We start from the raw sequence: 9,635 nt of genomic DNA on the forward strand, positions 1-9,635 counted from the left end.
ATTTCCGTCTGTCTGTCCGTCTGTCCGTCTGTCCGTCTGTCCGTCTGTCCGTCCGTCTGTCCGTCCGTCTGTCCGTCTGCCGTCCCGGATTTTTATTAGACAGATAATCTCCGAAAGTACTCGACCGATTGTTGTGAAATTTTGTACTTATATTAAGAATATCATGTAGATGGTAAAACGCTAACCAAAATTTGTCTAATCATCCCCACCACTAATGCGATGACGTCACTTCAAAATTGTACATAGTAAATGGGTTTTCAATTGTATAAAATAACATAGTCCTACACATGTAGTTTACAACTCTGAATCGACTTTTCACCCGAAACGTCCAGATTTTTGGAAAAAAAATCAAAATTATAAAACAACATTTTGAAATTTAATTTTTAATCTGCTAAGCAGAATGCTTTGAAATGTTGCAGATGTTTTAAGGCTATAAAGAGCATCATAAATCTTTAGTCAAAAAATATTTGCTTATCCCCTCCAAAAACTTGATGACGTCAGCTCAAAAGTTTGTGGAATAAATCATATCTAAAATGTACAAAATATGATAAGTCTGTACTTGTGATTTATCATTCCATTCATATTTTTGGATTTGCATATGCAGGGTGACTCAAAAAAATTAATGAATGCGTAAATTTATTTTACTGATTTACTCAGAAACTACAAAACCGAATGCTTTGAAATCTTGCAGATATTTTAAAGTTATAAAGAGCATAATAAATGTTTAGTCAAAATATATTTGCTTATCCCCTCCAAAAACTTGATGACGTCAGCTCGAAAGTTTGCCGAATAAATCATATCTAAAATGTACAAAATATGATGAGTCTGTACTTGTCATTTATCACACCATTCATATTTTTTGGATTTGCATATACAGAGTGATTCAAAAAAATTAATGAATGCGTAAATATATTTTATTGATTTAATCAGGAACTACAAAACGGAATGCTCTGACATCTTGCAGATGTTTTAAGGTTATAAAGAGCATAATAAATGTTTAGTCAAAATATATTTGCTTATCCCCTCCAAAAACTTGATGACGTCAGCTCGAAAATTTGCCGAATAGATCATATCTAAAATGTACAAAATATGATCAGTCTGTACTTGTGATCTATCACTCCATTCATATTTTTTGAATTTGCATATACAGGGTGATTCAAGAAAATAAATGAAAGCGTAAATTTATTTTACTGATTTACTCAGGAACTACAAAACCGAATGCTTCGAAATCTTGAAGATATTTTAAAATTATCATAAGCATGGTAAATTTTTGATCAAAACGTATTTGGTCGTCCCCCCTAAAAAATTTATGATGTCACCACAAAATTTTGCTGAAAAAATCCTATCTAAAATGTACAAAATAAAATATGGTGAGTCTCTTCTTGTGATTTATCATTCCATTCAAATTTTTTCGATTTGCATATACAGGGTGACTCAAAAAAATTAATGAATGCGTAAATTTATTTTATTGATTTAATCAGGAACTACAAAACCGAATGCTTTGAAATCTTGCAGATGTTTTAAGGTTATAAAGAGCATAATAAATTTTTAGTCAAAATATATTTGGTTATCTTCTACAAAAAACTGATGACGTCAGCTCAAAAGTTTGCCGAATAAATCGTATCTAAAATGTACAAAATATGATGAGTCTGTACTTGTGATTTATCATTCCAATCATATTTTTGGATTTGCATATGCAGGGTGACTCAAAAAAATTAATGAAGGCGTGAATTTATTTTATCGATTTAATCAGGAATTACAAAACCGAATGCTTTGAAATCTTGGGAATATTTTAAAGTTATTGTAAGCATGGTAAACTTTTGTTCAAAATGTATTTGTTCATCCCTCCTAAAAAAATTGATGACGTCACCATTAAATTTTGCTGAATAAATCCTATCTAAAATGCAAAAAATATGATGAGTTTGTACTTGTGATTTATCATTCCATTCATATTTTTTAGATTTTCTTAAGAGGTGGGTCAAAAAAATTAATGAAGTCAATTTATTTTATTGATTAAATTAAAGGCAACACTTATTATTAGTATTACACCCCAACCAACCCAATTTGGTAGACACAAAATTTGTTAAAGGAAAAACTCGGTTGAAACATAAGGGTAGCACGCTTATTTACATCGACTTTAACATTACAGACGTGCATTTGTTTTATGCGTTCACTTGGTTCCGCGAATGTGAAATAGACATGTTTATAATCAACCAATTGTGAATTTCACCGTCAAGAATTAAAATAAAACCCAATGTTTTATATAATAAGCGGAAGTCGAAGCAATAAAACCGATGGTCGTTTTGTTTACAGTTTCTCTGTTTGACTCTCACGTATGCTGTTACGCCTGTCATCTTAAATTAAGAATGTTTATACATACACGATTTTCAGTTGCCTCTGATACGTATACGTGAGTAAATTGTTTCGTTATTTTATTGATTATTACAAATCAATATTCAAAACGACCCAATTCATTTTCCCGAAAATTTGAGAATATAATAATTTTATTCTTAGTATTACACTACATCTATCCCAACTGATATATGTGTCCTTGCAAAAATGTTGATGACGTCATCGCAATTTTTTTTAAATTCCCACTACAAAAATGTAATGAGAAAAAAAACACAATAGGCATGCAGTCGTCAAGTTTCCGACAGCGAGGGAAGTACTGTCTAAACTCTTTAGACCAATTTTTTTATTTGTCGGAAGTCGAGGAGCAGAGCATAATTGTAAAATCCTTATTTTTCTACTAGAAACTTACCATTTTAAACATGTTTTATGTTTCTAAGAATAAAAAAATTTTCATTACAATTCTTCTTAGAGATCAAAGCAACAATACATTTTTTGCAAAAATTTTGATTTTTATCAAGTTTTTAACAACGTAACTTGTGCAACTGTACAAAGCATTTTTTTCTCTCAAAGAAAGTTCTTTTTTCTTCAAATTCCAATTTCTAGGTAAAGCTAAATTTTCTTTTCCTTTAGGAACATCGTTTTCTTTTCTGTTATTATTTTTAATATAACTCAAAAAACCAACTAAAGATGTTTGTCGGTTTCGTAACTTGAGTTATTTGAAACGTCCAAATATTGAGAAACTGATAAAAGTTTTAAGTCATATTTAAATTGAATGGCCGTAGGCAGCGGATGTCTTGACCGAATTTGGGAAAATACATTTTCTAAACAATCTTGAGAAAATCTCGATGTTAATAAATATGAGTTTTTTTTCTTTCAAAAACAAGTTTTGCGGGTCTAAAATTGATGTAGTCAGTATAACACCTGTTTCAATAGGCTTCCAAACTGCTTTTCCAAATTTGTCAGGAGCGACTTTTAAGTTTGAAAATAACTTAATGAACTCTTGAAGGAATTCTATAGTTTCCCTATAGACAGCTATATTAAACTTGCTCAAGGCCAAAATAGTTGATCTAGAACTAATCAACTGGAACCACCTATGTACAACATCAATAAAAACAGCTGTCGTTAGAGAAGATTTGTCTTCCGTATCAAATTTTATTCCACCACTAACATTTCGATTCAAAACGTTTCGAGAGTATGACACCTTCAACCAACCTACAATCTATCCCAAAATCCTGATTAAGCGATTCACATTTAATTTTCAAAAACCCTATAATTTCATCCAAAACTCCAGATTTAAGCTCTAAATTTTGTATATGAAAATTCAATGTTCGAATAGCTGGAAATGGTGGTTTCATTTTTCTTAATAAGTTATATCCACTGGTCCCACATCCAAATTTAAGCTTCAAAGATTTAGTGATTGTTTGCTCGGAACATTTTTTGAAGTGTTTCCCTTTTGGAGCCTCAATTTGATCCTTTGTTAATATATTTGCCAAATTTTTTGACGTCCACAGCCTCCACTCATCCAAAATTAATGAACGCACAGTATTTTACAATTTTTTTCGCCATCCCCATAAAAGTCAAGCGTCTTGCGAAACCCTCCCCCCAGCCACCTGCCGGCCGCCGCCTCCTCGACTCCGGCCCCGTACTTTCCGATTATTTTTAGAAAGCGGATAAAAAGGGGCGTAAATTCTCACACGGGCCGCAGCGGCACCGTTCTTCGCAACGGGTCATTATGCGGAGGGTTGTTATTAGAAAACAGTAATTTCAGGTGCACATGTTGGCCATTGTTTCCGTATCGCGGGGTTCTCAGCGCTCGACGACACGCAATTTGACGGAAACAAGTCGACACACAAAAAACAAACACACACACATCGCCCGAAAGGGTCAAGCGACTTTTCGGACGTCTTTGTTTCGGAAGATGCGAATCTCGGCGCTGGGAAATTAGACTTTCGCTGGACGGAAATGGAAAAAATATCGGCGGTTTTTTAATTGAAAACTTGGGCGTTCAAGGAGGAAGCCGAGCGAAAAAGGTCTCGGAAGGAGGGGAAGGATTTCATTATTTTTTGGGGGTTGATTATTGTTTTTCGGCGTATGGAGCGCGGTTGATGAGTTCGGCGGGGGCTAAGACAATGATCGAAAAAGGGTAGCTTGTGTAACTGTAAATTCTAAACTTTACATTGTTGCATCGCTTACGATCATCTAAACAAAAAATACGCTTCACATCAGACATTATTAGAAACATGGAACTAAAACATCGTTATTGAAAATAATAATAATAATAATAAACTTAATGCGTTGAATTTAAATGAATCTTGGGAACCTTTATTAGTGTCTTTCTTCTAGAATTAAAAAAAAATCTTAGTACATAGTCCCTTGTGTGTGTATTTTTTTTAAAATAAAGTTTAAAAAAACCTTGTGAGCCTCTGGTGTCTTTTCGAAAGACATATTTAAATCGCATTTTCTAATTTGTTTTTGCCCAAATTATTCATCCATACAATGCGAAAATCAAGTTCTGCTAATAAATAATGTTGCAGTATTTTAATTAAGGTTCACCGATCCGCGCGGAAGGAAAGGAAATCAGGATTTAAATGGTAAGTCTTGCCATAAGGTTTTATTATCGGTCTATTATTCAATGTATCGTGCCTTATTTCTTCAGTTCTTTTATTCTAAATTGATATAAAAGTACGGATGTGAAGGGAGAAGTAGTTGTATTGTACAATGCAGAATGCTTAATAGGTATTTATCAATGTTAATTATATAAAAATTAAATCCAATCTTGATTTTTATGTCATGACGGACCGTCTTTACGTTTTACGTTCGGTTAAATTAAATTTAGAATCTTCTTATTTTCCAAACGTAATGTAGCAGGGTTATTTTTAGTAAATTTTATTTCTTGTTTTCTGGACATTTCCCAGTTTATGGAGTGAAAATGTCGATTTTCTGTTTCCGCCTATCTGTTTGTTGGCCAATTTTTTAGCAAATATTTTCCGAAACTCTTTTCTTTTGGTGTACGAAAAACAGCGTGATGTAAATCTAAAATTTTGTTTAGAATTTATATTGTGAGAAAATAGAGGGTGGGTGGGCGGAGCTAGTACCTGCGAAGGTAATAATAATTTTGACAATTGATATATTTTCCAAGCAAAGAGAGGGCGGGTGGGTGGGGCTAATACTTGCTAAGATAAGTATGATTTTAACAAACAAAAAGGTTACGATTAGCGCTTTTTTCACATTCTAGATTCTATTAGTAGTTTATTGCCACTTGACAAAAAAACGTAATTAGCCCCGCCCACCCAACCTATCTCCTTTTCAGTGATTGATTTTATCCGATCTAAATGAAATGAATGATCTTATACTGAAGAGAAACAAAATTAATAGTAAGAATGAGAAGAGGGCGGGGCTAGTACTTCTTAAGATAACAATAATTTTAACAGATGATATATTTTCCAAGAAAATAGAGGGCGGGTGGGTGGGGCTAGTATTAGCTAAGATAACAATAATTTTGACAAATGATATATTTTCCAAGAAAATAGAGGGTGGATAGGTGGGGCTAGTACTTGCTAAGATAAGATTGATTTTAACAAAGAAAGGTTACGATTAGCGCTTTTTTTATGTTTTCACATCCTAGGTTCTATTATTAGTTTCCATTCCCAGTTAACAGAAGACATAATTAGTCCCGCCCACCCACCCTGTCTCCTTTTCAGTGATTGATTTTATCCGTTCTGAATGAAATGAATGATCGTATAATACTGAACAGAAACAAAATTAATAGTAAAAATGAGAAGACGGCGGGGCTAGTACTAGCTAAGATGACAATAATTTTAACAAATGATATATTTTCCAAGACAATATAGGGCGGGTGGGTGGGGCTAGTACTTGCTAAGATAAGACTGATTTTAACAAAAAAAGGTTACGATTAGCGCTTTTTTCTACTTTTTTCTACTTTTTTCACATTCTAGGTTATATTATTAGTTTCCATTGCCACTTGACAGAAGAACATAATTAGCCCCGCCCACCCACCCTGTCTCCTTTTCAGTGTTTGATTTTATCCGATCTGAATGAAATGAATAATAATCTTATACTGAACAGAGACAAAATTCATAGATAGAATGAGAAGAGGGCGGGTGGGTGGGGTTAGTACTAGCTAAGATAACAATAATTTTGAGAAATGATATATTTTCAAAGAAAATAGGGCGGGTGGGTGGGGCTAGTACTTGCTAAGATAATACTGACTTTAACAAAAGAAGGTTACGATTAGCGCTCTTTTTTTCTACATTTTTCCCATTCTAGATTATATTATTAGTTTCCATTGCTACTCGACAGAAGAACATAATTAGCCCCGCCCACCCACCCTGTCTCCTTTTCAGTGTTTGATTTTATCCGATCTGAATGAAATGAATAATAATCTTATACTGAACAGAAACAAAATTAATAGTTGGAATGAGAAGAGGGTGGGTGGGCGGGGCTAGTACTAGCTAAGATAACAATAATTTTGACAAATGATATATTTTCCAAGAAAATAGAGGGCGGGTGGGTGGGGCTAGTACTTGCTAAGATAAGACTGATTTTAACAAGAAAAAGTTACGATTAGCGCTTTTTTTACTTTTTTCACATTCTAGATTCTATTAAGTATTAGTTTACATAACCACTTGACAGAAGAACATAATTAGCCCCGCCCACCCACCCTATTTCCATTTCAGTGAATGATTTTATCCGATCGGAATGAAATGAATGATCTTATACTGAAGAGAAACAAAATTAATAGTTAGAATGAGAAGAAGGCGGGTGGGCGGGGCTAAGATAACAATACTTTTGGCAAATCACTTATTTTCCAAGAAAATAGAGGGCGGGTGGGTGGGGCTAGTATTAGCTAAGATAACAATAATTTTGGTAAATGACATATTTTGCAAGAAAATAGAGGGCGGGTGGGTGGGGCTAGTACTTGCTAAGATAAGACTGATTTCAACAAAAAAAGGTTACGATTAGCGTTTTTTTTGTACTTTTTTCACATCTAGATTCTATTTATTAGTTTCCATTGTCACTTGACAGAAGAACGTAATTAGCCCCGCCCACCCACTCTGTCTCCTTTTCAGTGTTTGATTTTATCCGATCTGAATGAAATGAATAATAATCTTATACTGAACAGAAACAAAATTAATAGTTGGAATGAGAAGAGGGTGGGTGGGCGGGGCTAGTACTAGCTAAGATAATAATAATTTTGACAAATGATATATTTTCCAAGAAAATAGAGGACGGGTGGGTGGGGCTAGTACTTGCTAAGATAAGACTAATTTCAACAAAAAAAGGTTACGATTAAGACTAATTTCAACAAAAAAAGGTTACGATTAGCGTTTGTTTGTACTTTTCTCACATCTAGATTCTATTATTAGTTTCCATTGTCACTTGACAGAAGAACGTAATTAGCCCCGTCCACCCACCCGGTCTCCTTTTCAGTAATTGATTTTATCCGATGAATGAAATGAATGATCTTATACTGAAGAGAAACAAAATTAATAGTTAGAATGAGAAGAAGGCGGGTGGGCGGGGCTAAGATAACAATACTTTTGGCAAATCACTTATTTTCCAAGAAAATAGAGGGCGGGTGGGTGGGGCTAGTACTAGCTAAGATAACAATAATTTTGGTAAATGACATATTTTCCAAGAAAATAGAGGGCGGGTGGGTGGGGCTAGTACTTGCTAAGATAAGACTAATTTCAACAAAAAAAGGTTACGATTAGCGTTTGTTTGTACTTTTCTCACATCTAGATTCTATTATTAGTTTCCATTGTCACTTGACAGAAGAACGTAATTAGCCCCGCCCACCCACCCTATCTCCTTTTCAGTGAATGATTTTATCCGATCGGAATGAAATGAATGATCTTATACTGAAGAGAAACAAAATTAATAGTTAGAATGAGAAGAAGGCGGGTGGGCGGGGCTAAGATAACAATACTTTTGGCATATCACTTATTTTCCAAGAAAATAGAGGGCGGGTGGGTGGGGCTAGTACTAGCTAAGATAACAATAATTTTGGTAAATGACATATTTTCCAAGAAAATAGAGGGCGGGTGGGTGGGGCTAGTACTTGCTAAGATAAGACTAATTTCAACAAAAAAGGTTACGATTAGCGTTTGTTTGTACTTTTCTCACATCTAGATTCTATTATTAGTTTCCATTGTCACTTGACAGAAGAACGTAATTAGCCCCGTCCACCCACCCGGTCTCCTTTTCAGTAATTGATTTTATCTGATGAATGAAATGAATGATCTTATACTGAAGAGAAACAAAATTAATAGTTAGAATGAGAAGAAGGCAGGTGGGCGGGGCTAAGATAACAATACTTTTGGCAAATCACTTATTTTCCAAGAAAATAGAGGGCGGGTGGGTGGGGCTAGTACTAGCTGAGATAACAATGATTATGGCAAATCACTTATTTTCCAAGAAAATAGAGGGCGGGTGGGTGTTTCTAGTACTTGCCAAGATAAGACTGATTTTAACAAAAAAAGGTTACGATTAGCGCTTTTTTTTTTCTACTTTTTTCCCATTCTAGGTTATATTCTTAGTTTCCATTGTCACTCGACAGAAGAACATAATTAGCCCCGCGCACCCACCCGGTCTCCTTTTCAGTAATTGATTTTATCCGATGAATGAAATTAATGATCTTATACTGAAGTGAAACAAAATTAAGAGTTAGAATGGGAAGAAGGCGGGTGGGCGGGGCTAGTACTTGCTAAGATAGCATAATTTTGACAAATCACATATTTTCCAAGAAAATAGGGGGCGGGTGGGTGGGGCTAGTACTTGCTAAGATAAGATTGATTTTAACAAGAAAAAGTTACGATTAGCGGTTTTTTTCTACTTTTTTCACATTCTAGATTCTATTAAGTATTAGTTTACATAACCACTTGACAGAAGACCATAATTAGCCCCGCCCACCCGCCCGGTTTCCTTTTCAATGATTGATTGTATTCGATCTGAATGAAATGAATAATCTTATACCGAACAGAAACAAAATTAATAGTTAGAATGAGAAGAGGGTGGGCGGGGCTAAGATAACAATAATTTTGGCAAATCACTTATTTTCCAAGAAAATAGAGGGCGGGTGGGTGGGGCTAGTACTAGCTAAGATAACAATAATTTTGGTAAATGATATATTTTCCAAGAAAATAGAGGGCGGGTGGGTGGGGCTAGTACTTGCTAAGATAAGACTAATTTCAACAAAAAAAGGTTACGATTAGCGTTTGTTTCTACTTTTCTCACATCTAGATTCTATTATTAGTTTCCAT

Source organism: Zophobas morio, unplaced genomic scaffold, assembly GCF_036711695.1.
Source record: "Zophobas morio isolate AGI-343-1 ecotype UQ-CSIRO unplaced genomic scaffold, CSIRO_AGI_Zmor_V1 ptg000018l, whole genome shotgun sequence".
In the NCBI taxonomy this organism is placed as follows: domain Eukaryota; kingdom Metazoa; phylum Arthropoda; class Insecta; order Coleoptera; family Tenebrionidae; genus Zophobas; species Zophobas morio.